The sequence below is a fragment of the Manis javanica genome, chromosome 8 (genome assembly GCF_040802235.1).
Source record: "Manis javanica isolate MJ-LG chromosome 8, MJ_LKY, whole genome shotgun sequence".
In the NCBI taxonomy this organism is placed as follows: domain Eukaryota; kingdom Metazoa; phylum Chordata; class Mammalia; order Pholidota; family Manidae; genus Manis; species Manis javanica.
The window spans coordinates 39,588,730-39,596,054 of NC_133163.1; positions in this window are offsets into that span (position 1 = coordinate 39,588,730).

The following is a 7,325-nucleotide window of genomic DNA, read 5'->3' on the forward strand; positions in this document are numbered from 1 at the left end:
TTGTAGTTTTCAGAGTATAAGTCTTTCACTTCTTTGGTTAGGTTTATTCCTAGGTATTTTATTCTTTTTGATGCAATTGTGAATGGAGTTGTTTTCCTGATTTCTCTTTCTGTTGGTTCATTGTTAGTGTATAGGAAAGCTACAGATTTCTGTGTGTTAATTTTGTATCCTGCAACTTTGCTGTATTCTGATATCAATTCTAGTAGTTTTGGGGTGGAGTCTTTAGGGTGTTTTATGTACAGTATCATGTCATCTGCAAATAGTGACAGTTTAACTTCTTCTTTACCAATCTGGATTCCTTGTATTTTTTTGTTTTGTCTGATTGCCGTGGCTAGGACCTCCAGTACTATGTTAAATAGCAGTGGGGAGAGTGGGCATCCTTGTCTAGTTCCCGATCTCGGAGGAAAAGCTTTCAGCTTCTCGCTGTTCAATATAATGTTGGCTCTGGGTTTATCATAAATGGCCTTTATTATGTTGAGGTACTTGCCCTCTATTCCCATTTTGCTGAGAGTTTTTATAATGAATGAATGTTGAACTTTGTCAAATGCTTTTTCAGCATCTATGGAGATGATCATGTGGTTTCTGTCTTTCTTTTTGTTGATGTGGTGGATGATGTTGATGGACTTTCAAATGTTGTACCATCCTTGCAACCCTGGGATGAATCCCACTTGGTCATGGTGTACGATCCTTTTGATGTATTTTTGAATTCAGTTTGCTAATATTTTGTTGAGTATTTTTGCATCTACGTTCATCAGGGATACTGGTCTGTAGTTTTCTTTTTTGGTGGGGTCTTTGCCTGGTTTTGGTATTAGGGTGATGTTGGCTTCATAGAATGAGTTTGGGAGTACTCCCTCCTCTTCTATTTTTTGGAAAACTTTAAGGAGAATGGGTATTATGTCTTCCCTGTGTGTCTGATAAAATTCCGAGGTAAATCCATCTGGCCTGGTGGTTTTGTTTTTTGGTAGTTTTTTTATTACCGCTTCAATTTCGTTGCTGGTAGTTGGTCTGTTTAGATTTTCTGTTTCTTTCTGGGTCAGTCTTGGAAGGTTGTATTTTTCTAGGTTTCCCAGCTTGTTAGCATATAGGTTTTCATAGTACTCTCTAATAATTCTTTGTATTTCTGTGGGGTCCGTTGTGATTTTTCCTTTCTCGTTTCTGATTCTGTTGATTTGTGTCGACTCTCTTTTCCTCTTAATAAGTCTGGCTAGAGGCTTATCTATTTTGTTTATTTTCTTGAGGAACCAGCTCTTGGTTTCATTGATATTTGCTATTGTTTTATTCTTCTCAATTTTATTTATTTCTTCTCTGATCTTTATTATGTCCCTCCTTCTGCTGACCTTAGGCCTCAATTGTTCTTTTTCCAATTTCGATAATTGTGACATTAGACCATTCATTTGGGATTGTTCTTCCTTTTTTAAATATGCCTGTATTGCTGTATACTTTCCTCTTAAGACTGCTTTTGCTGTGTCCCACAGTAGTTGGGGCTTTGTGTTGTTGTTGTTTGTTTCCATATATTGCTGTATCTCCATTTTGATTTTGTCATTGATCCATTGATTATTTAGGAGCGTGTTGTTAAGCCTCCATGTGTTTGTGAGCCTTTTTGCTTTCCTTGTGCAGTTTATTTCTAGTTTTATGCCTTTGTGGTCTGAAAAGTTGGTTGATAGGATTTCAATCTTTTGGAATTTACTGAGGCTCTTTTTGTGGCCTAGTATGTGGTCTATTCTGGAGAATGTTCCATGTGCACTTGAGAAGAATGTGTATCCTGTTGCTTTTGGATGTAGAGTTCTGTAGATGTCTATTAGGTCCATCTGTTCTAGTGTGTTGTTCAGTGTCTCTGTGTCCTTACTTATTTTCTGTCTGGTGGATCTGTCCTTTGGAGTGAGTGGTGTGTTGAAGTCTCCTAGAATGAATGCATTGCATTCTATTTCCTCCTTTAGTTCTGCTAGTATTTGTTTCAGATATGCTGGTGCTCCTGTATTGGGTGCATATATATTTATATTGGTTATATCCTCTTGTTGGACTGAGCCCTTTATCATTATGTAATGTCCTTCTTTATCTTTTGTTACTTTCTTTTCTTTGAAGTCTGTTTTGTCTGATACCAGAATTGCAACACCTGCTTTCTTCTCTCTGTTGTTTGCATGAAATATCTTTTTCCATCCCTTGACTTTAAGTCTGTGCATGTCTTTGGGTTTGAGGTGAGTCTCTTGTAAGCAGCAAATGGATGGATCTTGCTTTTTTATCCATTCTACTCTGTGTTTTTTGATTGGTGTATTCAGTCCATTTACATTTAGGGTGATTATTGAAAGGTATGTACTTATTGCCATTGCAGGCTATAAGTTTGTGGTTACCAAAGGTTCAGGGTTAGCTTCTTTACTATCTTACTGTCTAACTTAACTCGCTTGTTGAGCTAGTATAAACACGGTCTGATGATTCTTTATTTCTCTCCCTTCTTATTCCTCCTCCTCCCTTCTTCAAATGTTGGGTGTTTTGTTCTGTGCTCTTTTTAGGAGTGCTCCCATCTAGAGCAGTCCCTGTAGGATGCCCTGTAGAGGTGGTTTGTGGGAGGCAAATTCCCTCAACTTTTGCTTGTCTGGGAATTGTTTAATCCTTCCTTCATATTTAAATGATAATTGTGCTGGATACAGTAGTCTTGGTTGGAGGCCCTTCTGTTTCATTGCATTAAGTATATCATGCCATTCTCTTCTGTCCTGTAGGGTTTCTGTTGAGAAGTCTGATGATAGCCTGATTGGTTTTCCTTTGTAGGTAACCTTTTTTTTTCTCTCTGGCTGCCTTTAATACTTTGTCCTTGTCTTTGATCTTTGCCATTTTAATTATTATGTGTCTTGGTGTTGCCCTCCTTGGATCCCTTGTCATGGGAGTTCTGTGTACCTCTGTGGTCTGAAAGGCCATTTCTTCTCCTAGTTTGGGGAAGTTTTCAGCAATTATTTCTTCAAAGACACTTTCTATCCCTTTTTCTCTCTCTTCTTCTTCTGGTACCCCTATAATCCAGATATTGTTCCATTTCTATTGGTTACTCAGCTCTCTTAGAATTCTTTCAGTCCTGGAGATCCTTTTATCTCTCTCTACATCAGCTTCTCTGCGCTCCTGTTCTCTGTTTTCTAGTCCATTAATGTTCTCTTGCATCTCGTCCATTCTGTTTTGAAGTCCTTCCAGAGCTTGTCTTATTTCCGTATTCTCCCTCCTTAGTTCTTGCATATTTCTCTGCAAGTCCATCAGCATGGTTATGATTTTTGTTTTGAATTCTTTTTCAGGAAGACTGGTTAAATCTATCTTCCCAGGTTCCTTCTCAGGGGAAGATGTAGCAGATGCTGAAGCTGTCTGGGTTAGTCTTGTCTGGATCATATTTTTTTTACTTTTCATGTTGACAGGTGCTATTGACTGTCAGCTGGGAGGGCCAAACTTTTCACTTGCTACTGGCCTTTTTTTACTGGGACAACTGTGACCCCTAGTGGTTTGTGTTGGGTAATTGCGTGTAGACTGGGTCTTCGTGTCTTGCCCGCTGGTATGGAGGAAGCTCCCTTTCTGAGGGCGTGGCCTGCCTTAGGCTGCTTCTCTGCTTTCACAGCTCCCGGAGGGGTAATAGACGGGGGGCTGTTTGGCTGTTTACCTCCATGGGGGGGGGGTCTCAGAGCTGTTGCCCAGGGGGTTAGTGAGCCCGATTTTCCCTGTAATTTCCAGCCACTGTGCTGTGACCTGTGTTGTTTCCACCCAGCTGTTACGTCCCTGTCCCTTTAAGACTTTCAAAAAGCACTCGCTTTTCTTTGTCACAGGGGCATCAGCTTCAGAACCTGCTCAGAGGTCTTGCTGCCCTGTTTCCCTAGTTTCCAGCCCTCCACGCATGCACTGTGTCTGCGCTCTGGTGCGGGTGGCTGGGGCTGGGTGTTTAGCAGTCCTGGGCTCCCTCTCCCTCCCTGCTCTGACACCTCTCCTCCCACTGGGAGCTGGGGGGAGGTGTGCTCGGGTTCCACCAGGCTGGGGGTTGTATCTTACCCCTTTCACCAGGCGCTGGGCTCTCACACATGTGGATGTAGTCTGGCTGTTGTCCTGTGTCTTCTGGTCTCTCTTTTAGGATTAGTTGTATTTGTTGTATTTTCAAAAATATATATGTTTTTGGGAGGAGATTCCCACTGTCCTACTCATGCCGCCATGTTGGCTCTGCCTCCAGCTTCTGTTTCACTTTAAACATTCACCTCAAGCATCATTGCTGCTATGAAATATAATTCTTACCTCTTTCTATTCTTGCACAGAATTTAACACTCCCTTCTTTGGGTTCCATGAACACTTATGTTCTTTAGTCACAGCATATAATTGTCATTGTGGGTTATAAACTCCTTGATGGCTACATATTCAGATCCCAGAGTCTAGTAGAGTGTTTGACATGTTATGGAAACTTACATTTATCAAAAGAAAGAATGAACAAGTTCTCACAAAAAGTAGACACATATGTGTATACCCAAATGACCATTTATCTACTTGTTTTTTTCTCCCTCTGATTTTTTTAAAAGATCAAAGTGATTCTTAAAGTGTGATCTCCCTGGATCAACATCACCTACTAATTTGTTGGAGATACAGATTCTTGGCCCCACCCCACACTTCCTGAATCAGAAACTCTGTAGGTGGACCTAGTAAATTGTTTCAATAAGCCCTCTAACAGTTTGGATGTATGCCAAAGTTTGAGAACCTCTGCCCTAGACTAGTTTTCTCAAATTGTAATTGCGGTTTATGTCTACCTGTATGAGAATTACCTAGGCTGATTTTTGAAGGTGAAGATGCCAGGCTCCATTACAGAGTCTCTGGGTACATGAAATAGTTTCAACCCTAGCTGCACATAAGTACTTAGACAAGACTTAATGTAGAGCCGACACAGGGAACCCCTTCTTTTGCTCTATGAACCTCGGCTCTGGGGCCTGATGACGGCCTTCTAGTCATAGCAGTGTGATTTTGGGCAATGCACCTCTGTTTCAGTTTCTTGTTTGTCATGAGGATTAAATATGGTAATATGTGTGAAGTGCTGGACACAGAGTCTGGCCCACAGCAAGGTCTTAATAGACATTAATTATATTTTCACTAATGAATATAAATTACTATGGTTCTTTATGCAATTAATGCTTAGGAACCCTGGAGCTAGAGTATATCCTTATTCCCTGAACCTGAGTGCTGATGGAATTACTTTGCTTTTCAGATGGTTTGATAGGTACCATGTAAATCCCTCAACATTCTGGTGTGCTGTTTCATCCAGGTAACCAGTCCTGCCTAATCCTGATGGTGGTGACAATGTGTGGGTATACATGCAGAGACACACAATGTCGAAAGTAGTCTAAAAGTATATATCATGATCTCTCACTCAAAAGTGTTCCATAAGTGTATCTTCTCTTCCTAGTTTCCAATTTTTGTGGGAAGATATTGAATCTTCTATTTTGTTTTCATATCACAGTGGCTAGCAGAGTGCTAGATACACAATAGACTTCCAGCTTGATGGAAACACAGGATCCACACATGCCAATCTCAGTCTTGCCTAGTGTGATCCTGATTGGAATTTCTGAATTCCTTGTGTCTTTATTTCCTCATCTGGGAAAGGAGGGAGTTAGTTATTTCAGTTTACTTCCCAGGGCTACTATGAAAAAAAAAGTCCACATAGTACCTCTGCATTCCTAGTGTGCAGTCTGCAAATACAGACCCAAAGTTTCCCCACAGCTGGTGTTTGAGTGCCGAATATTTATTTTAGGTGGATTGCTGGTATCACCAGGTATGTTAGTACAGCCTTTATTCAATGTGATATCTCATTGTGAATGGTCACTTTAATATGCATTGTATAAAAGCTCAATTACAAAAAGAATTAAGTGTTCATCTGCTGCCACTTTTTAAGCCTAACTGATTCTCCTCCTCCTGAAATTCCAAAAGGCATTCAGGATTTAATTGGCACCTTTAAAAAAAGGAAAAATAATAATTAATTATAGAAGCACAAAAGGCCACTATAAAATCTCATATACTTTAGGGACTGAGAGTATGTTAAACAGATGAAGATTCTGATTTTCATCCATGATGAAATGAATAAATCTTGTTTCCAGGATATTGGTGCAGTTATTTTAGTAATCAGGGCTTTGTAATGATGCTGTCCACATGATTTTTATCCTCAAATTTCATTAGGAATGACTGTCACCTTTGAAGCTTTTTGGCCAGAAATCAGTACATCAGAGAGTATTCCCTTTGAACTGTTGTTAAGGCAGAACTTTGAGGGAACTTAAGAAAGTCAGAAGCAGGCTGGAGTTATTCTCAAACTTCCTTCTTCTCACAGTTACGTTCTGTAACTTTTTCTATCCTTACTTAAATCACGACATTGTTCTGAAATTTTTATATATAGTTACTGTAGTACTTTAGGCAGCTGGTTTTTATTTTGGTTAGAATTAGTCACACTGTTCTCTGGTCTTGGAATTTGTAAGAGTTTTTGGATGGAGAGACTGTTCTTGGAAGCTGAGACCTGTGTAATTTTTGGCTTGCTGAACTCACCACTGTGGTTCTCAACAGATGAAGGGTGTATGTGAATTGGCTATAATTTCTTTGTTGTATAAAGCAAAACTCTCCACTGGGTAACTTTAATAAATCAGTTTTATTTACTCTCCTAATGTTAGAGTATTACCTAAGACTCCTGGAAAGAAGATGGGTACTTAGAAGCTTTGATCTTCTAACAGTAAGATTCCCCCAGATACCTCTAATTGTGTCCTGATATAATATATGAGATGTACTTTAAGTTTGTTAACATTTGTAGGATGATTCTGGTGTACTTTTTTTAGGCCTTGGATTACTTACTGAGAAAATTCTCATTTATGTCATAATTTATCCTTCAGATGAGTCAATTAGGAATCATCACTGATATATCCAGTCACATCAATATACCTTTGTATTTCCAAGATGGTTTAATTTCTTGTAGTTGATCAAATGCTAATGGTAAATTTTGTAATAATTCAACATGCAGAGCTGGTTGGTAGAAAACATTTAGAATTGATGTTACAGCTGGTTTGTTTTCCCATCTAAAAATTCTAGAGAGTTCTTCATTTGTCAGACATTTGTTGAGTCTCTGCCATGTGGGGTACCCTGGGAATGCCGAGATTAGTGACAGTGTCTTCTCTCAGGAACTCACAGCCAGGAGGGTGAGCACACAGTCCAAGGCAATGTGCTAAGGGCTGTGCCTGCAGCGAACTCCCACTGTTTCCTCCTTCTTGCCAGAGAAAGTCAAGGATGGCTTTCAGGTCTTTCTCCACCTGCAGCCTCCCCTGAAACTCGTGAAGACTCCGAGATTCAGAGCA